We start from the raw sequence: 23,151 nt of genomic DNA on the forward strand, positions 1-23,151 counted from the left end.
CACACTGCGTGGCTGTTGGGACCGCAGCACAACCTGTTTCTCTTTACAGAGCCAATCCTCTCAAGCCACACTGCATGCTAAAGTAGATGCGGTATCCACTTAACGTGAGACTCATGCACAGAATCTCACTGCTGCGGAGGGCAGTTGTCTAACCTCTCCCTCCCTCTAGCTGCTTATTCCCAGTCCATCCATTTCGTTAGCACCAGCAACCATCTGGTGGCACATAGGGCTTGCTTAACTTCCAGACTCAATTAAAACTAATCTCTTTTTTTTTTTTTTTTTTCCCTTCTATTTCTGCCAGGGCTGATTTTCAGTTGGATCAGTTCATTGTATGGTCATGTGGGTGCCTGGTCTGATGTAAGAAGAGGGAGGAATGTCCCTTTTGGCAGCCATACAGTCTTAGATTGGCTTAAGCTAATCATGAAACTTCCAGCCTAAATTAAACAAGGGCATGAGGTGCCAGCAGGTGCGACGGCTTGTCCAAAGTAATACAGCACATTTCTAACACAGCTGGGTTGAAATCCTGGTATAATCAATGACTGAGATTTTATCTCTCTAACTTTTAAATTTTTGCCATTTATTTCTGCCCCCTGCCCTGTACTTCTGGAACACTACACAGTATAAGTGATGATGAAGCAAAGCTACAGTGCCTCATCTGAGCCTCTGCAGAGCAGCAGACAGGACTTTTTGAGGAATAATGTCTAAGTTATTTTCTACTGTCAATCAACAGTAGGCCAACAACTGATAATTTTGTCTGTTTATTCTCAAAGACATTTCTTTAAAGAGGCCTTTTTTCAGTAGTCACAGCAATAATTGGTCAGTCAGTTACTTCCTCCCTTCAGTATCCGTGCTTAAAGATGAAAAAAAAAACCATAAAAAATCCACAGAGAAGGGGCAGTCCTGTCTCGCTGTAACAGGGGCATTTAGTGACTGAAAACAGTGCTTGTGTTCCTGAAAACACTGGTGCTAAGACGGTGTTGTGCTGTACTTCAAACAGATGTGCAGCAGCGGATGCTTCATCATTTCATATTCTCCTTGTGTTGGAAAGCTTTCAGGACTGACATTTAAACTACGAGTCACCGACTGTTCTGGAAAGGCTTCCTGGTGAACAAGATGAAATTTCTGTCATTTGTAGGATCTGAGAAGGTTTTTCAACTTCAAAAGAAAATAATTTATCCAGGTTCTCTGACACTTACTTATATATGCAAGCCCTAAACGGCCATTTTCAACTCTTGAACTCCTGTGACTTTGTGAGATGGCATGATCTATATTACATCCACACTAGCAGTATTTAAACAAACATCCTTTAAAACATCTTGTTCACTCCCACTATCCAGAATTCCTATTTTGTATTCCACACATTTTATTTTTATACTTCAGCATTCAAAATACCAGAAGGCAGAAGTTTGGCCTGCTAGTTATTAAATATTGCACCCCAATACAAAATCAACTTGCTTACTACATCCTTCATACTTGCTATTTTACTCAGTGTACCGCTGCAGGGGCTGAGTCTAAAACCTCCCCTCTATCTCTTCTGACCATTGTGTAAGTCAGTGGTCCGTCCTCTTTTTACCTCTTTTCAGGGTGAAACACATGCACACACAGCCATGTCAGGGGTTGTGCAAGAGGAAGATTATGAGGGTGGATCCACTTGTTTTGATCTCCCAACAGAGCACTGCAGCTCACCCTGCTTCCAGGCTCTGGGGCTGCTCCTATAGTCACCTTCTTCCTCTTTTTTCCAGTCCTAAGCTCTCTTCTTTCACCCTTTTTTTTTTCCCTCCCTGAAATTAAAAAATTAATGTGCATATCTAGCTGCCACCACTTGCAAAGAGCCAGGCCTCAATGCTCTTGAGAGCAAGGAGCTAATTTTTAACTGTTGACATGAACTCGAGTGCTGGAAGAGCCGGTTTGTCACAGAAGGGTAGTGTGAAGAGGGATGAGCGTGGAGGTTTAAGTCAGAAGGTCTTATTATCACTAGACCTCAGGGCACCAGCTAATCAGTAGGGATATAGCTTAGCTGGAATAAGTGTACTTTATGATATTTATGTCTGTATCTGAAACATTTGGTTTTGGTGAGACATCAGAGAGACTTCATGAGCCACGGGTGTGCTGCATCACAGCAATTAATAACACTTACCAAGAGATTCCCTGCCAGTGCATGCCAGGCTCCAGTGTGCAGGAAGGGATGAAACACATCACTAGTCATGCTCTGCCCAACACATAAACTAAGGTAAATATCAACATACATGTCAGACTTCTTTCTTCTCTCAGCATACTCTTTTTTTTCCCTGTAATTCAAGTATTGAAACACATTTCTTCAGCTAGCACATATCTGGATCCTCTTTTACCTTAAAAATGCAAATTTGCACATTCTGAGTTGTAGCTTTCTCCTCATAGGATAAGAAAACACTTTTAGAATAAAGAACACAGAACTGGGCAGCGAAAAACCCAAACTCAGTTCACAATGTAAACAAAAGATCTTGCATTTACTATACTTGTTAGACATCCTGTCTAGAAGAGGATGGCAAATTGCCCGAGGCTTTGTTTATGCTGGCTAGCAAAATAATGCTATAAACAAAGTAGAAGACAAACTGGTTTCTAACATGATTTGTCCAGTCTGTGAGGACTAAAATCAAACTTTTTAAAGCTAACAAGCAATAAAAACAAACAAACAAAAAAAACCCGAAGTGGGATGATTGAAATGAGTTATATGTAATATAAAAACAATCAAGAGCCGGCATCTATGACCCAGAGCCAGAATTCAAGTCATTCGAATATAGAATAAACAGTGGAGGGACACTAAGCAAAACCAAATTTTTGTAGCAAATATTCATATTTCAGGGTTAGTTTAAAGAGCAAAAGATCCATTCATAGTCTTTTTCTGGAGACTAAACTAGAATTGTACCAAGTACATGCATGTGTTTGTACATCAGTAAGCACCAGCATGTATTCTTATGTTAGAACAATATTACATCACATACTTTTGTTCTTACCAGAAGATTGAAGGCAAAAACACTCTTCATCTTGCATTTAAGAACACCAAGTAAGAATCTACTAGTCTACATAGTAAACAATGCATTTTATGAAGCATTATTTCATTTTCTTTGTGTGCACTCTTCTATCTGTTTCCATCTGTTGTTAGCTGTGGTATCTTGAGACTGTAAGCTTTTGAGAGTAGGGACTAACGTTTTCATTTTGTCCTTGTAAAAATCAGGACAGCAGGATCCGAAACCAGGACTACTAAATGTTGCAGGAATCCAAGTAATGACATGTAAAAATACTGTATTTGTCATGATAAACCAATATAGCTCCAACATGTGCAGTTGTTTTAAGGTATTTTTATCTTAAGTTCAGTATTTAAGGATTTTGGTTATGACAATTAAATATTTCCTTCGATTCTATCAAAATGTGAAACTTTGATGGTCATAAATTACAAAAAAAAAAGAAAAGAAAAATGTAATATTTATGTTCTTGGAAATTAATGCTGTAACACAGCCATTCAGCTTGTGTGTGTCTGTCTGTGTCTTGGTTCTCTCCTCACCCTGACTGGAGTAGGCTTGCCAGAATATCTCATTGCTCCCTTCCTGGCCACAGTTTCCTTGCATGGAAACTGGGTAGGATAGAGAAGAATAAATGGTGGGAATTCAAATGTCATCCCAATTCTGGACGTAGACAGGGAGCATGCACTCGGAGAGCTGAAGAGCACTCCTGAGGCACGCAGTATAGACACAGCTATTGCAGCCAAGAAGAGAGCCTTAGGCAATAACTGACTTTGCTGCTCTGTCTATTCTCCAGTTGTATAACTGGATACCTTCTGACGTTGCTCCTTTTGCTGTATAACTCTTCTTACCTGTAAGAAAAAGCTTTGGTACTTCCACAAGACATTTGCAAACAATAGATGTAACAATATATATAATGGGCATGTGCTGCTTGGTCCACTGCAATTAGATATAATGAGTTTTGATGGTATTCTTTTATTTAAAACATGCCACCAAGAGAAAATATTTTATGGTCGGTGATAGAATTTAATTTCTCATTTACCAGGTATATCAGACTAAATCTTCAACCAGTGCTCTGTAATAAAACACAGCTCATAAAGTAATACTATGCTTTGGAATATAAATAGGATGCATTATACACACCATATAATTTAATCATTCTTGACTACGGCATAAATGGTTGGAGGTGAATGCCGCCTAGACTAATACTAATTACACCTTGCACCTTCACAAACGTACTGACTGAAGTACTTAATCAGCCACATACACAAGAAATTTGCTCTAAGCCACGCAATGAGTCAGTGGCAAACAAAGGAGGGGAAACAAGGTCCCTTTATCTCCCAGACTTCTTCTGAGCCAGCTTCTTGCCAACCAGAATTAAAAACCACTTCGTACTTCACAGCCATAAAGTAACTTTTTGTTAGTCATCCTGAGTGTTTTATCAGAGTTGTAATCTCAGCCTCATAAGATGTTAAAAAGCTTTCTAAAAGTAAATACAAATATATATATTTATGTTAAGCATGGTAAAACATAAACCAAATGGATTAAAATCTTACAACTCCTAAAATAGCTTATTTTTACTATCTGTACGCATTACTGAGGAAAAGAGTACTACTCTTAAAAGCACACATTTATCGTGTAAACCTCAGTATTTTTTGTAGCCTTTAGGTTCACCGCAGTCACTCTGTACTACATTTTCATGGTTCTTTAAACGACCACTGGGTGTCACAGTTACCAACAGTAAACTCTATGCTTGGAGGACTTCTGCAGGTTCGTTTCAAAACAGATTCATAGCATCAGAGATAATACTAATTCCTAAACCTTATTAATAGCTACCCCCATTACAAGATGATGAAATGGTTTCCTCAATAAAAATAAAAATCAGACTGAGTTAATACAAACTCTATTCTTCTAGAAACTATAGCGAAATGGAGATACAACTTTTAAACTTGGTCTATAGGTAAGATTCTGTCACACTGCACATTTGTGAAGTATTTTCACTGCTAGAGTGGAATGAGACAATTCTGACTTCATGGACTTGAGGAATAATTTCCATAGGCTTTCTCTTTTAAAAAATATGTAGCAAGAGAATAAATTCTTTCCTCTCCATTTTTTAAGAAACCCATTCACTCAAAGAAAGTCTAAGCATTTTGTTATTACACGTAACACTACTGCCTTATGCTTCAGGCCCCAGCTCTCAGGATCATGCAAGTAGCAGAGGAATATGAGTTTTCACAATTTTAAATTTAAATGTAAGTTTGTGACCTTCATTACAGTAAAGAAAATGTCACCCCAGTATAATTGGCGCCTATTCAAGTTTGCAGACAATAGCTTTAAATCATGTGAACTGCTTTGTATCTTGGCTCAGTCGTCAGCTCCAAAGGGACAACCCAACGCTAACCCCACGAGGGTCTCCATGAGATGAGGAGTGTATCTGGTTGGCTGGTTTCACCCACCCATGTGTAGACCTTACACCTGGAGTACTGGAGAGCTGCTCCATGCATCCAAAGCGCAGGCAGCACCAAGTAAACTGGGCTCTGGGTTCAACAGTCAAAGGCTCTGGGGCGCAGCTGGTCTTCTCGTCAATCCTCCCGGTCGAAGGGCAGGGACCTGAAAGGGCCAGACGTATCTGGCAGGTTAACTCTTGGCTCAGGGAGTGGTGCTACAGCCAGGGCTTTGGGTATCTAGATCACGGGGCGTGCTTTGAGAAGCCCAGGCTGCTAGGGGCGGATGGCGTGCACCTAACCAAGAGGGGGAAGAGTGTGCTTGGACAAAGACTTGCCAGGCTCGTCCAGAGGGCTTTAAACTAGTGTTGCTGGGGGAGGGGGAGCACAGTTCAGCCCACTGCTGTCAGCATGGCGCCAGTGCCAGCACCGAGGGCCCAGAAGCTGAGGAGGGATCACAGATAAGTGCAAATAAACCTAAACTGCGGTGCAATAGCACCCCTGTAGCTCCAGCCAGCAAGTCGGCTTTGTTGGGGGCCCAGCTGAAGTGTCTCTATATCAATGCACGCAGCATGGGGAATAAACAGGAAGAGCTGGAGATGCTTGCACACGAGCAGGGCTACGACCTCATTGGCATCACGGAGACGTGGTGGGATGACACATACGACTGGAGCGTCAACATGGAGGGGTATAGGCTTTTTAGAAAAGACAGGAAGGGGAGACGAGGAGGGGGTGTCGCTCTCTTCGTCAGCAACCGGCTGGAGTGTGTGGAGCTCCACCTGGGAATGGAGGAGGAGCTGACAGAGAGCTTATGGGTCAAGATTAGAGGATGGGGACGGACAGGGGACGTCACGGTAGGGGTCTGTTACAGGCCGCCTGGCCAGGAGGATAGAACGGACGAAGTGCTCTATAGGCAGATAGGAGCAGCCTCACGGTCACAGGACCTGGTCCTCATGGGGGACTTCAACCACCCTGACATCTGTTGGAGAGACAACATGGCAGGGCACAGGCAGTCCAGGAGGTTCCTGGAATGCGTGGATGACAACTTCCTCCTGCAGGCGATAGAGGAGCCGACAAGGAGGGGTGCCTTGCTCGACCTTGTGCTCACCAACAGGGAGGGACTGGTCGGGGATGTGAAACTAAAGGACAGCCTTGGCTGCAGCGACCATGACATGGTGGAGTTCAAGATCCACGGGGCAGCAAGGAAAATACATGGCAAGCTCTCTGCCCTAGACTTCAGGAAGGCGGACTTCGGCCTCTTCAGGGACCTGATGGGCCAAGTGCCATGGGAGGCAGCCCTGGAGGGAAGAGGGGCCCAGGAAAGTTGGTCCATATTCAAGGAGCATCTCCTCCAAGCTCAGCAGAGGTGCATCCCGATGAAAAACAAGTCAGGCAAAAAGGCCAGGAGGCCGGGGTGGATGAGCAAGGAGCTCCTGGACCAACTGAAAGTGAAAAAGGAAGCCTATAGAGGGTGCAAGTGGGGACAGGTAGCCTGGGAGGACTACAAAGAGGCTGCGCGAGTGGCCAGGGATAAGGTAAGGAAGGCCAAAGCCCTGGCAGAACTGAATCTGGCCAGGGATATAAAATGTAACAGGAAGAGCTTTTATAGGTATGTAGGGGACAAAAGAAAGTCCAGGGTAAATGTAGGCCCCCTCCAGAAGGGACTGGTGTCCTGGTTACCCAGGACATGGAGAAGGCTGAGGTTCTCAATGACTTTTTTGCCTCAGTCTTCACCGACAAGAGTTCCTGTCCCACCGCCCAAGCTGTAGAAGGTGCAAGCAGGGACTGCGAGAATGAAGAACTGCCCATTGTACTCGAAGAGCAGGTTCGGGATCATCTGAGGAACCTGAAGGTGCACAAGTCCATGGGTCCTGATGAGATCCATCCTCGGGTCCTGAGGGAACTGGCGGATGAAGTTGCCAAGCCACTGGCCATCGTATTTGAGAAGTTGTGGCGGTCTGGTGAGGTCACCGATGACTGGAAGAGGGGGAACATAACCCCAATTTTTAAAAAGGGGAATAAGGAAGACCCAGGTAACTACAGGCCGGTCAGCCTCACCTCTGTGCCTGGCAAGGTCATGGAGCAGATTCTCCTGGAAACCATGCTAAGGCACATGGAGAGCAAGGAGGTGGTTGGTGACAGCCAACATGGCTTCACCAAGGGCAGATCGTGCCTGACCAATTTGGTGGCCTTCTATGACGGGGTGACGGCATCGGTGGACAAGGGACGAGCAACTGACATCATCTACCTGGACTTGTGCAAAGCTTTTGACACTGTCCCGCATGACATCCTTCTCTCTAAACTAGAGAGACATGGGTTTGATGGACGGACCACTCGGTGGATAAGGAGTTGGCTGGATGGCCGCACTCAGAGAGTGGTGGTCAACGGCTCGATGTCCAGGGGGAGACCGGTCACGAGTGGCGTCCCTCAGGGGTCCGTGCTGGGCCTGGCCCTGTTCAACATCTTTGTTGGCGACATGGACAGTGGGATAGAGTGCACCCTCAGCAAGTTCGCCGACGACACCAAGTTGTGTGGTGCCGTCGACACGCTGGAAGGGAGGGATGCCATCCAGAGGGACCTTGACAGGCTGGAGAGGTGGGCCCGTGCCAACCTCATGAAGTTCAACCAGGCCAAGTGCAAGGTCCTGCACCTGGGTCATGGCAATCCCAGGCACAAATACAGGCTGGGCGGGGAATGGATTGAGAGCAGCCCTGAGGAGAAGGACTTGGGAGTGCTGGTGGATGAGAAGCTTAACATGAGCAGGCAATGCGCCCTTGCAGCCCAGAAGGCCAACCGCATCCTGGGCTGCATCAAGAGAAGCGTGGCCAGCAGGTCGAGGGAGGTGATTCTCCCCCTCTACTCTGCCCTCGTGAGACCCCACCTGGAGTACTGTGTCCAGTTCTGGAGCCCCCAGCACAAGAAGGACATAGACCAGTTGGAGAAGGTCCAGAGGAGGGCCACGAAGATGATAAAAGGGCTGGAGCACCTCTCTTATGAGGACAGGCTGAGAGAGTTGGGGCTGTTCAGCCTGCAGAAGAGGAGGCTCCGGGGAGACCTGACAGCGGTCTTCCAGTACCTCAAGGGGGCCTACAAGAAAGATGGGGAAAGGCTGTTTAGTAGGGCCTGTTGCGATAGGACGAGAGGTAATGGTTTTAAAATAGAGGGGGTAGATTTAGATTAGAAATTAGGAAAAAATTTTTTACGATGCGGGTTATAGAACACTGGAACAGGTTGCCCAGAGAGGTGGTGGAGGCCCCATCTCTGGAAGCGTTCAAGGCCAGGCTGGATGAGGCTCTGAGCAACCTGACCTAGTCAGGGATGTCCCTGCTCCTTGCAGGGGGGTTGGACTAGATGACCTTTGAAGGTCCCTTCCAACCCTAACCATTCTATGATTCTATGATTCTATGATTCTATTTGCAATTACACAGGTTAGGCTACCATACTACATAATATAAACCATGTAACCATAAAGCTTCAGTTTAGACTCCACACGCTCTGAACAAATACCATCAGGAAGGGCTGGCACGGCCGTGGACAACTGGGAGAGGACACAGTGGACAGCCAAAGCGTGCCAGGACAAGCAGGCTGTTGCTCCTAAGTGCCCAGGGCCACCACAATGTCTGCAGGATGCTCAGGAAGCTTCTGCAGTGCATCTGCTAAGGGATACTGATCTGCAGCAGGTGCTGAGATCAGTCAGGGCCTCATGTTTGGGATCATCCTGAACAACAAAGTTTTTGGGATCTTCGCTAGGACCTGTAAGATGTGAAGAAGGAAGGAGGATGGTATTTCCTGGCATATATTGGGGTTTGACATTTGAGAGCTAAATGAAGGAGTGTGAGCCTAATTCTCTGTCCTCACCAGATGGGCAACTTGTAGCTGCTGCCACATTTCAAGTTCTCTCATTCCCTACTTTTCCTTATCTATCTCTGGCTTCAGAAATGGAGAGAAATAAAAGTGGCAGCAGAGAACTAATTTAATCCCAGAAAATCAGGCTCGACAGAAGCACCTACAGTTCCTGGCCACAGTTCAGGTGACGGGTGAGAGATACAGGCTGAGACATGGGCAGGTGAGACAGAAATGCCAAACAGGCCCTGTCATAAGAGATGTGTAACACATGGCAGGCATCAGCCTCTCTGTTAAGTGCTATGTTTAGGGCCCCAGATTGCCTTAAGCAAATCACCCTGCCCTGCCCAGTGTTTTCCAGCTCCTTCATCTCAGACACTTGCTGCCTGATTGGCTAAAATTACTGTCTCAGCCAGAATCGTATTTTTTTCTTATTTTTTTCTTTAACCTATTTTCATCCAAGTCCAGATGTACACAAAAAGGCACACTCAGAAGAATGTAAGCATTATCTAATACATAAAAGATGGATGCAGAGAGGAAGAGAATTAAGCTGTTCTTCACGCCCAGCATGGCACGATAAGGAGTAATGGGTGTAAACTGCAGGTGGGAGGTTTAGATTAGGCATTAGAAATGGCTTTTTAACAGTAGGCATAGTTAAGGACTTGAATAGATTGCTTGAGGAGGCTGTGAAGGATTTCAAAAATAAGTTCCACAAACATTCATCACAAATCATATTGGTACACATATTCGCAGAATGGAGTAAGGAATGGATTGTTCAAAGTCCCTTCCAGTCCTGTTTTCCTGCGATTTTATGATTCAAGGATGTCTAATGGCCTATCTTCTGCTAAGGATAGGTCTTAAACAAATCCCACAATCTTAAAACACTGCCAGCCAAAAAGATGAAGGATTTTTTTTTCAGTTAACATTATTCCAATTCCCCCTCTCCTTACTCAAAAAGCCCTCACACTCTTCAACACATTCAACTGCAAAACTGAATACAGCCAGTAAAATACTGAAAGCTTTATACTAGCAGCACTGATAACACTGTGGCAATAATACAGCAAGCAATCTGAAATCTATATTTCTTTTGACCAACTTCTCACCCCTTATATCCATCTCTCCTCCTCCCCACCCCAACACAATACTTAATTTTCTAAATTACTGGAGCTATTATGTGCACTTTCATTAACATAGCAGGTGCAGTTGTTTAGACCATTAATGTCCTAGCAGTAGTGTAAGCTGGGAGTGACCCCACTGCAAATTAACAGTTCAGACACAAGAGAGGAATGGTGCTTTAAAATACAGCTGGAAATCTTCCACTGTACCCAAACAGGACTTGGTCCAGGGTCTTTGTCTGAAAGCTGCTCCCTTAACACAAGTCACTTGAGTTAGAGGAGAAAAGTGTTACAGATTAATTCTGCTTTGTGGAGAAAAGAGGCTTTTTTCTTCCAGCTGAAGTTAAAAGCTGCCAGCAAGCATCAGCAACCCATTTGGAAATTTTGGACTGACAACTCATGTGATTTGACCAGGGACTTTTCCTCCCCTTGCTATTCTGTTGCATTATTTCTATAAAGTTGGTTACGAAAACCTTCTCTGATTCAAATTTATTTTTTCTGCCCTTTCATTTCACATTACTCTGCCACTATTTGTCTTCCTTTTTCCCTTCCCATTGCTTTTTAGTAATAACTTCCTTTACAATAGCTTGAAAGACTGATGCCAACATTAAGAAAAAACCTACAGTGGAATCCCCCCTATTCAAACTGTTCTGTTTATGTTACTTTCCCATTTTGTCTCCTCTTTCTAAAGTGTAAACATACCAGGGCATGCCAGATATTCATTTTATGCTTGTACTAAATATCTACAAAAATAGGGTTCACCTTGCTTGGGCCTACAGGGATGACTGGTACACAGATATTAAAATAATTGTGTTTATGTACTGTAAGTAATGCAATGTAATGTAATGTTGGATTGTGGCTACTACCACATACCTTCCCAAGGAAACAGAAAAAAATAACCTTCACAAATTCTTCCTGAAATACTAAAAAAAAATAATTTAAAAGAGGAGATGCAAAAAGGACACTATGATAGATCATACTGAGAATGCTCCTGTGCTGCTTACAATCCCACATGTCAAACCACGCTGACAATTACTGAATACAGTACTGCCCACAGAGCGGGGTCCCACAGTGTTTGTTTGGCATTTGCATCACCTGTGCTACATATTCTGAATAACTTTGGTTTAGCTACCTGACTTATTATTCATATAAACCTATAGTTAAATGTAGGATATGACCGCACAGGTCAGCGCAGCACTCCTACCAAACTAACTCCAAAACAAGATGCTGTATAGGTGTGTCAGGGTGCTCCACCCTGGCTAATTAGGCAGGCCAAGGCCGGAGACCTGCGGCTTCCACAGCCTCAGCCCACAGTTCAGTGTCCCTGCGGGAAGCTGAACGAGGAGTAGCCGAAGTGTTAGACCCATTTCACTTCAAAGACTTTAAGAAACAGCCTTTTGATGTCTATGTAGAACATAGGGATGTAAAGATAAGACCTGCTTCTCTTTTAAGTGAGGGACCTCTTTAAGTGAGATTCCAGTCCAGCTAGACACAGCAGTCCTTCTTGTTCACAGCTGCCTAAATTGATCTTCTTCTGCAGAGCTACAAGGATGGCAATGTGATCAGGAGTTACAACAAGTTGGTTCTTACATTGTTGTTGATCAATTACATCATTCAATAAATGCTAACTGGTTTCAATGGACCCAGCTGTGAACTCACACCAGTAAGAATTACAAAAACACTGCACTGAAGCCAGTAGAATTACACAGATGTAAGCCAGACTTAAACCAATATAAATCTAATTTAGGTAAACAAATAACAAGCCCAAGATACCATCTATCTGAACTTACTAAAACAGAAATCCATACCAAATATTATTTGGGGTAATCATCACAGCTCATACTCAGTGAACCTCATTCTGATTTTATTTATTCTTCCTCACATAAAACTTCTGCAATGTAAAGAAAAGAGGATTAAGCCAAATAATTCCATGAAATCATTAGCTTCCTGCCACAAATACAAATCAGACACGTGTAAGAATAAAAAGCCAGTTTGGCAAGATACCATAATGCCAAGTCAGGTCAGTCAGGTTATAATAATTTCTAATTAACACTCTCCCAAGTTTCAGTGTTATTTATTTGCATGTCAGTGTCACTCAGAACAATATGGTATTCTTTCCTGCCTATGAAAAAAAAAAGAAACAAAAACTCACAGCCTGATGTGTACAAACAGAAATCCAATGTGACCACAGATAAAAATGATGGTTGAACTTGACAACCCTTGAAGAAAACATCTTTAGAAATCAGAATACTGACAGAATCATAGAATTATAGAATGGTTTGGGTTGGAAGGGACCTTAAAAACCATTCAGTTCCAACCTCCTTGCCACGGGCAGGGACACCTTCCACTAGACCAGATCGCTCAAAGCTCCATCCAACCTGGCCTTGAACACTTCCAGGGATGGGGCATATATGTCCACCGATCAAGAAAAGCATAAATCAGGAGAGGCTGAATAACACTGAAGACATGATTTCTACATCTTATTTCGATCACATTTATCTGAGCAGCAAAACTTCCCCTATCTCAGAAGCTTTACATTGCCTTGCCCCTGAAAATGCTCCCTTTTGAAAGATGGAGTAGCACTGTTCCCTAAGGCTTAACATAAAATTCAGCAGGTTGAGCCTGCTAGAAGGCTTCATTAAAAAAATAAATATTTTTATTATGTTTGGAAATTGCCTGATAGGGCAATAACTATGCCATATTATTCAAGAAGACTTATTTCAAAAGCAAAGTCATGGAAACAGTTCTGCTGACAATCTGAATCTGCCTCAACTTACTGTATTCAGAATATCTGTAGCTGAAGAAATTCAGACCAAATATCCATAGGTTTTGTTACATACATTAAATTATTTACAATTGAAATTAATGTTTATAGGTATACATGTTAGGTAGGTAAAATGATAAAACCCACTGAAGATTATGAAAGGCATAGCTAAAATTGTCATTCCTGTGACAATCTTTAGAATATAGGTAAAGTAGTACAGTCTTGTTTTTCACATAACAGTGGGCATTTATTTTGTTAACATTATTAATTAATATTTTTAAACAATATTGATAAAAATGTTAATATTTAATCAATTATAAAAGTAAGTAGTACAGTAATTAGTTCTGTGTAGAAGACAGATTAAAGATGCTTTCACATCACATATCTCATAAGACTTCAGTGAAGTCATAATGTGTTGATATGGGACAATTTAAGGTACCTGCATGGTCAAGCTTTTTAACAATTAAGTAGACGATCCCAAGTCTCTTTTCAAGGCTGAAATAATATTATCAAAACAATGCCGAAGAAGGCATTGCAAGTATCCGTGACAGGGTAAGTGATCTTATAAAATTTTAAAACTAATACGAAAAATGAATGGGTTGAGGAACAAAAGGGCATATTTTCGAGGGGTTTTTTTTGAGAAAACTTAATTTCCAAGATGGGATAGCTGATATCTGTAATTTTTCTTTTTTTTCTCTTTTTTCTACCAAGGCAAAGATATTGTGGAAACAATGAACAACTGCTGGCAGTTCTGTATACTCAGAATGCTTGCTGCTTTTAATCAAAGGTTATTAAGCTTTCATCTTGTGTTTTGCTCCTGTGCAAGTATCATAAAATTTCTGTAAGAAGTTTAATAATTTGCATCTTTTTAAAGCAACAAAACTAATTAAGCAGCAGCGACCACCCTTTACTATCTAACGATCTGCATATATCAGACTCTGACTAGGCCCAAGCGCCACAAGACACATACCCTGAAGAACCAAGAGGATCGTGAGCTCTGGGAGCAGCTTCCAGGTAAGAGGCAGTAGGTCCAGATCCTCAGAGATCCCTAAAGGTCATCCTAGGATATTACCTGAGGATCTCCTCAGAGACATGCTGCTTCTTCAGGTGATCTGTCAATAATTGCCTCAACATCCCTTCCTGGCTAGTAATCTCCCACAGAAGAGTATTAGAAACCATTATGAATTTGAAGACAGATGATGACAGATCACCAAGAAGTGATGTGACAATATGGCTTCAATTTGTTTTGTGAGCTGTATGCAATTCCTGAGCCCCAGGCTGGCCTCCTAGTAACAGGGGAGTAGGCATCCAACTGTCATAACTTATTGTGATTGTTAATGGCATATTAGGATCTTTCACCCATGGTGACACTGTTTGCATTTTCAAATCTACCATTAAAGTCATAGAATTTAGGCCAGAATTTGCCTCTTTTAACTGTACGCACTTAGAAATTAGTGATGTAGTCTAATGTAGTTGGGCTAGGCTCTCCCTAAAGTCAATGGAGAAAGACATCAGAAAGTGATTCATCCCATCCTAAGGTAAGTATCTGGAATGAACCGCCTTTCTAGGTGCCTTCATACAGAGGAAGCCTAGAAAACTTACAGAGGTATATATAGAGGTATTAAGTCAGGCTAGATGAATATAATGAGCTATGTTTTTAAAAACAAAGTTCTGTCAAGGTTTTCCTGCTAATACCATTGTTACGAAGGTAACAGAAATGCAGATCTATCAAGCTACCTACTTTGCATTTGTGTCAATGTTCCTGGCAAAATGGAATTAATCCAGTTCAGCTGTGTCTTTGGCACTACATGTCTTTGGCACTGGACTTCTAACAGCACAGGGGGATTCTTTTAGCTTCAGGTACAGGGAGCCTTTGTTTTTAGGAGAGAAAGACTGAGCTCATTTCAGAATGCACTGTGAGGTTTCAAGTGGCCATGGTGTGAGATATAGTTAGCCACTTCAAGGTAATAGATTTGTTATAATTCATAATACCAGGTTCCAACTGTGAAAATATAGCAAATAGTACTACCCATGGAAGCATGTCTACATGTGCACTGAAATATTAAAATCCCAATTTAAAAAAAACCTTCCTTTTCCCCCTTCCAGCTGAAACTACTTCCCACCATGCCTCCCAGCTCTGAGTGTATCCAGCAGGACACACTCCTCTTTCAAATGTGGCATTCTGAAAAAATGCTATTAAATAGGAGAAACTTACAAAGAAGGTGTAAGTATTTATACAAAACTAGGAACTAATTCGAAAATTCTACAGACATAATTGAGTATATTGTATCATCTTGTGCTGATGGATAAAAATAGGAATGACAATATATAGGGTGCCCTTCCCATTAGTCTAACTGGTAATGAGTAATGCATCCAAATGAACATCAGTAAAGCCTGCCTACCACACCTTGCTTCAGAAACCCTCTCAGCACTCTTATTTAAGAGGGAAGCCACAGAAGCATAAAGGTTTAATCTGCATGTATTTGAAATTATTATATTATTTGTGAGGCAAAGATTCATAAGGTATATTAGTCACCCCAAACAGGTGTCAGTAAAAACTATCTCTGCCTATATTCCACAGATTGTACTCTCTTAAAAAAAACCAAGTATTTTAGAAAACTCGAGGAACATTAAGTTTTCTGTTTGAGAAATCAGGTTAGTTTAATACTAAAGACCCAACTATATTAGTTAAAGACAAAAATAAACTATAAGATACTAGGAACCTTTGGAAAAGGATCTGAATAAACTCTTCTGGAAATCATAACATAACATTTAAAGGCCATCAGATCACATGGGTTTAACATCTTACTGCTTGCTGTTAGCTACAGAAGGAACTTCTGTCTTGCACGAGTGTCCTGCGAGCTTGAGTGATCAGCCTGCAATCCTGTTGTGGCATGACTTTGTATACCCCTCCTGCATCTCAGGCCAGTACAGTCCTGGAACAACAGTCTTTTTCAAGCATACGGAAGAAGTATTTTTCTGCTGGGTTATTGGTGGTGTCTTGTGTTCTTTATTACAGCAGCTATTTGAAAATTTATGAGGTCTTAAGTATGAGAAGTAGTGCCAGAGCTGAGGTATTGGAAAATAGTGACAAATGAGATGAAGTGGTGAAGATTTTTTACTATATAAATGTATGGAACCACATGAAGGAATCTTTTCTCTAATTTGGTGGCTCTTTATTTCTGATTTAAATACTACACACCAACAAAGATGGAGAAGCTTGTACAGAAAGTTGGATTTTAGGCAAAGATACAGTTGCAACAAAAACTAGTGATTTCCCTTAAAATAAAGGGCACTTAAATAGTAGTGCAATGGCATTCTTGTGACACTAACCATTAATCTCTTGTCCAAAGCAAGCAAGGAGTGTCTGGTGGTTTACATGCTTTCTTAAACATGGACTTGGGAAAACCATATACTCCTGATTAAGAAGGAAAAAAAAAACTACTAAGTAATCCCAGGGGTCCAAGGAGTTATTCACAAGCTTAATGTTAAGATATAATCTGCTGGTGATTACGTAACAATTTCCCCTCTCTGCCCATTCCAGAGCTGATAAGAGATACTACCGTCTACATGCCCGGTCTTGAATTTTCAGTTCCAGGTGTAAGAGCTCATTGCATTACAACCCTCTAGAGAAAACAGAAAAATCAGAGAGAAAGGACTAGTGCACATGTCATTCTGGGAGAGGCAGGGCCTAATTCAATGGCTCGGCAATACAAAGCAGTGTGTTACCCCACTTAGGGTTAGGCTCTAGGAGCTATGTGGGAGTTGGCAGACACAGTTTAAAAAGCCTGAAATAACAATTGCCCTGAGAGCCAACAAGAAGCAAAAGGCAGGGGAGTGGCCCTCCAGTAGGAAAAGTAAAATAACTGCAACAATAGAAGGATAAATCTAATCTTGCACAAAACCACCAATAACCCATCTGAGCCCTAGACATGAAATTGACACATTAATATTAAGGAACACAGACTACAGGAGACACTTCAAACAATGGGCTTGGAAAGCCCCATGGGACAAAACCAGTGCTAAGCTTTTCCATAGAACACCTGCCAGGTCCTGCTGCACACAATGGTCAGAAGGGGATTTAGTAAGTGTTAGAGTGAACATTTATGCCTATCAAGATGTGGAGGGAAAAAAAAAAACAGTCCAAGCTTGTTGTTATTCTGCCGGTTTCAAGTGTGGAAACATCTCTTTGAAGCACAGACATGGTGGCTTACCATCTTCCCAAATCCTGGCTATATATAACTTTCTAATATATTTCAAAATGGCTGATGTACCATGGTATACACAGTCAGATTTTTCAGGCTGATATCTAAGATAGTTCCAGACAGACAAATCATGCATGCAAAGCAAGTCCAACATGTCAGATTCACAGCATATGCAATATTGTCTTGCTGCACACGCTCAGAGAAGTTGCACAGTAAGTACGAGTCTGGCATCAGACCTTTTGCACATGCATGCTTTATCTGCCCATGTGGATAAACCTGACTTCTCCCAATACATGGCGTCCTGCACATCCAGAAAGACATCTATGGCAACAGAAATACCATGATGCCAATGACATACAATGAAATACAAAGCAAGTCATGCCATGTATGCTCTTCCTAAGAGAAATTGCATTGACCGTGGAATAATATGACACACCCCGCATTTAAACAGGACATTCCATGCTATCTGGCATCCTCAGCATTTTCTGACATTTATTTTTATTACCATGCCATGCTGTGATTGCCCAGGAGAGTGCAGAGGTCAACATAGGTGTATGTACATGACATTGGTGGACAGAAGACACAGTATGATTACCTAATATTTAATGAGGTTACAACAATAGCACTAATGCCCTTATCCTTGCCACATGAGCTCATCTACGAGGCAACATGATGTCCCTACTGAAACTTTGGGACATAGTATCAGTAAACCCTGAGACATGACAATTATTGAGTCATCGATACTGTTCCTCCCATACCACAGAGATTCTTCTAGGAAGTGTATTTATAATCATAGAAAAATTAAAGTTGGGTGAGATCCTTTTTAGGTTACTGGTTCAACCTCCTGCTCCAAACAGGGCTATCTTCAAAGCTAAACTAGGTTGTTCAAAGCCTTATCCAGTCTAGTTGTACCTCCAGGGATGGAAAGTCTACAGCCACTCTGTGAATGTGTTCCAGGACTTGGCCACTCTTGCTTCAAACTTTCATTTTCATTTTCTTATACACAGTTGGAATTTCTCTGGGTGCAACTTCTCACTTTTGCCTCTTGTCCTGTTGGTGCACATCTCAGAAAGAAGCCTTGAGCTTTCTTGTCTATAATTCCCCCTGGGAAGGTGAACATTGTAATTAGATCCTGCTGTAGCCAAACCCACTTCCTCAGCTTCTCCTTGTACATCACATGCTCTAGCTCCTACCACCTTAACAGCCTCCGCTCAACTTGCTCTAGGTTGTTGCTGGAGGACCCAAAATTGGACAGTGGATATCTAATGCACCCTCACTAGTGCCACACAGACAGCTGTAGAACTCCCATGAGGAACTTCTTTTGTCCACCAGGATGGCCAGGCTCTTTTGTGTTGGGCTAGTCCCAAGCCAGCTGGCTCTCAGCCTGTAGCATTGCATATGGATAGTCTATCCCACATGCAGGACTTTGCACTTATCTCTGTTGACTATCACAACGCTCTTGCTGGCCTATTTCTGCAGCTTGCCAAGGCCACTCTGAATGGCAGCTGTGGCCTCCAGTACGTCAATTGATCTCCACAGTCTGGCATGGAGATCAGCTGAAAACTTGCTGAGGGTGCATTCTGTTCTACCCCGAGTCACTGATGAACATATCAAACATGACTTGCTCCAGTATCAATCCCTGATTCTTCCTAACCGGGCATCAGATTTCAAACCAATGAGGCGCTACCCTTCAAGCCTGGTAGTACAGCCAGTTTTTCACACACATAGTCTGCACACCCCATACACATCTCCTCAATAAGGTTACTGAGGGAATCCCTATCAAAAGCTCTAATAAAGTCAGTCTTAAATGGCATCCTTCGCTTTCCCCTTGCTCACTAAGCCAGAAGTCAGTGAAGTTAGGTCAGACATAATTGAACTTAAAGGCGTAACATTTGCCTTTTCTCAGTCATCGGCAGTCTCCTCTTAAACTCTGCAGCCTTTCAAATGTCATAGGGAATGAACACACAGTAACACTGGCCAGCTCCCTCAATGCTCAAATGCACGCCAGCTGGTCCAGTGGACTTGTGTAGGTCCAGTTTGATTCAGTGGGCTTTAACCAGATCTGCTGTGGGTAGTCTCCCGCTCTCCCCAAACTCTGCTACTAGCCATGGAAGCCTGGGAGATGTGCAGTTTTGCCCAGTAAAGGCCAAGGAGAAGGAGGCCTTGAGTATCTCAGCCTTTTCCTTGACCTTTATCACTAGGTAAATCACCCAGTCCTGCAGCAGGCCCACACTTTCCCTTGTCTTCCTTTTGCTGCTGATGTGCCTATAGATGCCCTTTTTGTTGCCCTTCACATTCTCTTTCAGTTGCAACTCCAGCCAAGCTTTGGCTTTCCAGTTTCCACTCCTTTACTAAAACACCGAACATCCTCTGCAGCCCAGTGTAGTTTGCTTACAAACCATCTACCTGTTGAATGCTTTCTAGAAATGCTGTTTAAGGTAGGTGGCTGTTTTTCATCTCATTCTCATCTTTTGAAAGTTGCAAGCAGATGCAGGTACCTGTTCAAGCATTTATTTAGCCGGTACTGTGGGAAATGCCATTGTTCTAAATTATTCTTTCTTCCTTTGTTCTTTGTTGTTAGTTGGTTTGTTTCCAGCAACCTCAAATTTGGTGCAGAAGAAAAGGAAAAGTACACACACATAAACCTGATAGCAGGGAATCAAATGATTCTTTACTTTAATCATGCAGATTTGACTGCTAATCCATCTGTCTGGGATTTTCTCTAATATCTTATAATATTTCATTCTGCCTAAGCAACTTCACACAATTATCATTAAAAAACCCAGCCCCTTAATGAAAGAGTTCCTTCCTATTACTCAGATATGGACTTCCTGCCTCATCCTTCTACAAAGCAAAACAGTGGGGAAAAAATATTATCCAAAATTTTTCAGTTGTAGTCAGCCGATAAATTATGAATTCAAGGGTGTTTTTTACATTTTAACTTTCCAGACCTAGGTAAGGGAGGTGTTCCTTACTTTTCAAGCACTTGTATTTAGTCTAGAGTGTCCCAAGACAGTTTTCTTACACATAAAGACAGCCCTTGTTCAACATATTCTATACTTGGTCATTTCATTGGCAGTTTTTGATATGGAGTGATTGGTCTCTTCAGTCTTCCAAACTTTCACAATAACTAAGTGTTTCTGCAACGTTATCTATTAAATATATGGCTCTGTACAATAGGAAGTTGTTTAACTATGATATAGTCAGAACTGTATACATTCTGCATAGTTACGTATTACCTCTGTACTTCAGTAACATGGTTGATATAACAACTGTATTTAAGGTTGCCAAAATTTTCCTTTAAAATTCCTCTCCTAGGTGTTTATAAGTTTTTCAATTTTTATTGCTGAACTGTTGCATTTATTCTTTACTCCAGGGAAACTTTGAAAATGTCTGAATATGATGAATGCATACTTCTGTTATTATAAAAAAAATCCTCTGTCACAAGTGAGATGTGTTTTGTATTTAACAATTAATTCGTCCAATTGCTCAAAAAGCTGCACGCTTATTTGTATCGTCATTAAATTCGCTCTCTCATAAGGGTGTGGAATAGAATTAGGATCCAAATCAGGGCTCAACTGATAAAAGACTGCCAAAGCACAGTGTCACTGTCCCTTTCCCAATTCTCTTTTTCCTTGCTGCAGCATAGGGAGGAAGGTCTGCTGGCCACAGACCTGTCTCTCAGGACCCCCTTCTTGTGACTAGGAAAAGCCTAGGTGAAGGGAAAGCCGTTCCTCTGACTAGGAAAACCACAAAGGAGGAAACGAGCAGGAATTGCTCCAGGAACTTCCCATGTGTGGGACAGGATCCAGCTGAGGCATGCTCTTCACACCTGGGACTCTGAATCATTCCCCTTCTACACCTTCGTATCAGCTAGGATGCTGATGTTGTGTCCCACCTCCCCCTGACACAGCAGCCAGGGCCTGTGCCATCCCAGCAATACTGAGCTTCTTCCTTCAGCTCTTTGTGTTTCTGTTAGGATATTTCCTCTCCCAAGAAAGGAAGTGAGGCAGAGGTGGGAAGGACTTTCACTATGATTAATGTAGCGAGATGTACTTCTTAAAGCTGATCTTCCAGGTTCTTTTCAGCTCCAAACACTACTCTTACTCCAAGATTATATCATTTAAATGAATGGGGCATACTGCAACTCTGTGAGACCTTTTTCTACCACAGATGAGTACACAGAACCACTTACTCGTATGATATCGTCCAGCTATAGGAAAGGGATTCTGCTTTTCTTGCATCACAGATATACTCCTCACAGAGACATCAAGACAGGAGCTGATGGGTGGAGCAGCAGGCTACACACAAATACTCAAAGCAGTGACTGAAAAGGGAACGCCAGGCTCTCCAGGTGGTGCAAGAGGAGCACGGCAGGGCAAGCAGCTGGAGGGACAGTGGCACAAACCAGTATGGTGGGAAGGGGTTTTTACTCCCCCCACCCCGGACACTGAGGCACATGGCAGGAGAGAATGATGGGCAACTTGACCTTGAAAACCCAGTCTTGCTCTTTGGGAGTTCACTTTCAGGTGCCTTCACAGACTCTGTGCTGCTCTCTGTACTGTTCCTGTCATCTTCACCCAAATCTTTGAATTCTAGATTCAGTGATGGCATCTGGGGAGGACTGAGGAAGAACTCAAGAATAATGAAAAGACAGAGTGATGGAGATGAGAGGAGATAGGGCTGTGGTGAAGTGGCTAAAACACAAGCATTGTGATCTCCTGCAATAGCTGGCGAGCTAAGGAACACAAAATTGATATGGTCCTCTCTTTGGAAGACCAATGTTGAATTTAACCCTACAGCCACACTTAGGGAGTGCTCAATGATAACCCTCTTTCTAACCTCTCCCTCTGGTGTAAGAGTGCTTCAGCTGCTATCAGTCAAATACCTTCTGAGGCCTCAAAACAGGGCCAAGGTACGGGATCTACTTCAGTTAGCCAGGTTTCCATGCAGTCACATCTCCTTCTCCAGTTTCATTCCTTTCACGGATCTTGCCTCTTCACAGACTTCTCCACTTGTCTTGGGCCTATGGTTTCTCTCAGTCAGACTTCTTCAAAGTTGAATGTGAAAAAAAGCACTGTTGTCCAAACTTACCATTTTAACATAAGTCGGTAACATTCAGTGCTCCTAAAACCTCAGCTTCTGAAGGCAAAGATGATTAGATGTTAATCTCAGCTTTCATTACAAAAAAAAAACCCAACCTTGTGTTATTTTCCTTTGAGTTTTGGAGAAAAGCTTGAGAATATCAAAGATGAAAATTCTAGGCTCTAAGCCAAATAACATACAACATATTATTTCAAGACACTATTTTTAAAGATCAAGATTTCACTCGTCCCATGACTTTTGACCAGAGACTTGGCTGAGGATTTGAGTTTCCTCTCCATCACACAGGAGGGGACGGAAGGGAGACACCTCAGAGCAGAAACTGGGACCCACAAAATGCCCAGCCTGTCCTGATAAATGTGCCCCAGCTCTCGAAGATCTACAGCCAAAATGCCATTTTCTCCCGCTTCCGTGCCAACGCATACAGCACTACGAAAGACAAGACCAGCAGCGGGTCTGAATGCTTCCAGTAACCAACCTGGGCAATGACAGGATGCGACTTCATTGATGCGATTCATTTCTCCTTTTTTTTTTTTAAAAAAAAAAAACCCAAACTGATTGTTTCAGGAAATAACCGTAACCCTCCTCCGCCCAGTCACCTCCGCCGCCTTAGGGGACAGCCAGTCCCACTGAGAGGTGCCTGGGCGGTGGGCGCTTGCCACGCGTCGTGCCCACCGC

At 42.6% G+C, this 23,151-nt stretch overlaps 1 long non-coding RNA gene across 3 annotated transcripts; it reads right to left on the reverse strand.

Annotated features, from left to right (window-relative positions):
* Positions 1 to 543: 543 nt before the first annotated feature.
* On the reverse strand, positions 544 to 22,676 carry LOC147601307 (uncharacterized). Of its 3 annotated transcripts, none has more exons than XR_015258142.1 (5): positions 22,259 to 22,676; positions 18,283 to 18,474; positions 2,247 to 2,348; positions 1,574 to 1,781; positions 544 to 1,101 (listed from the first exon to the last, which is right to left on the reverse strand). It is a non-coding gene; the product is annotated as an uncharacterized LOC147601307 (long non-coding RNA). The 3 variants fall into 3 exon arrangements; XR_015258143.1 differs by lacking the exon at positions 22,259 to 22,676 and adding an exon at positions 21,566 to 21,987; XR_015258141.1 differs by lacking the exon at positions 22,259 to 22,676 and adding an exon at positions 19,777 to 20,040.
* Positions 22,677 to 23,151: the final 475 nt, after the last annotated feature.

This window comes from Chlamydotis macqueenii, chromosome 3, assembly GCF_036417535.1.
Source record: "Chlamydotis macqueenii isolate bChlMac1 chromosome 3, bChlMac1.mat, whole genome shotgun sequence".
NCBI lineage: Eukaryota > Metazoa > Chordata > Aves > Otidiformes > Otididae > Chlamydotis > Chlamydotis macqueenii.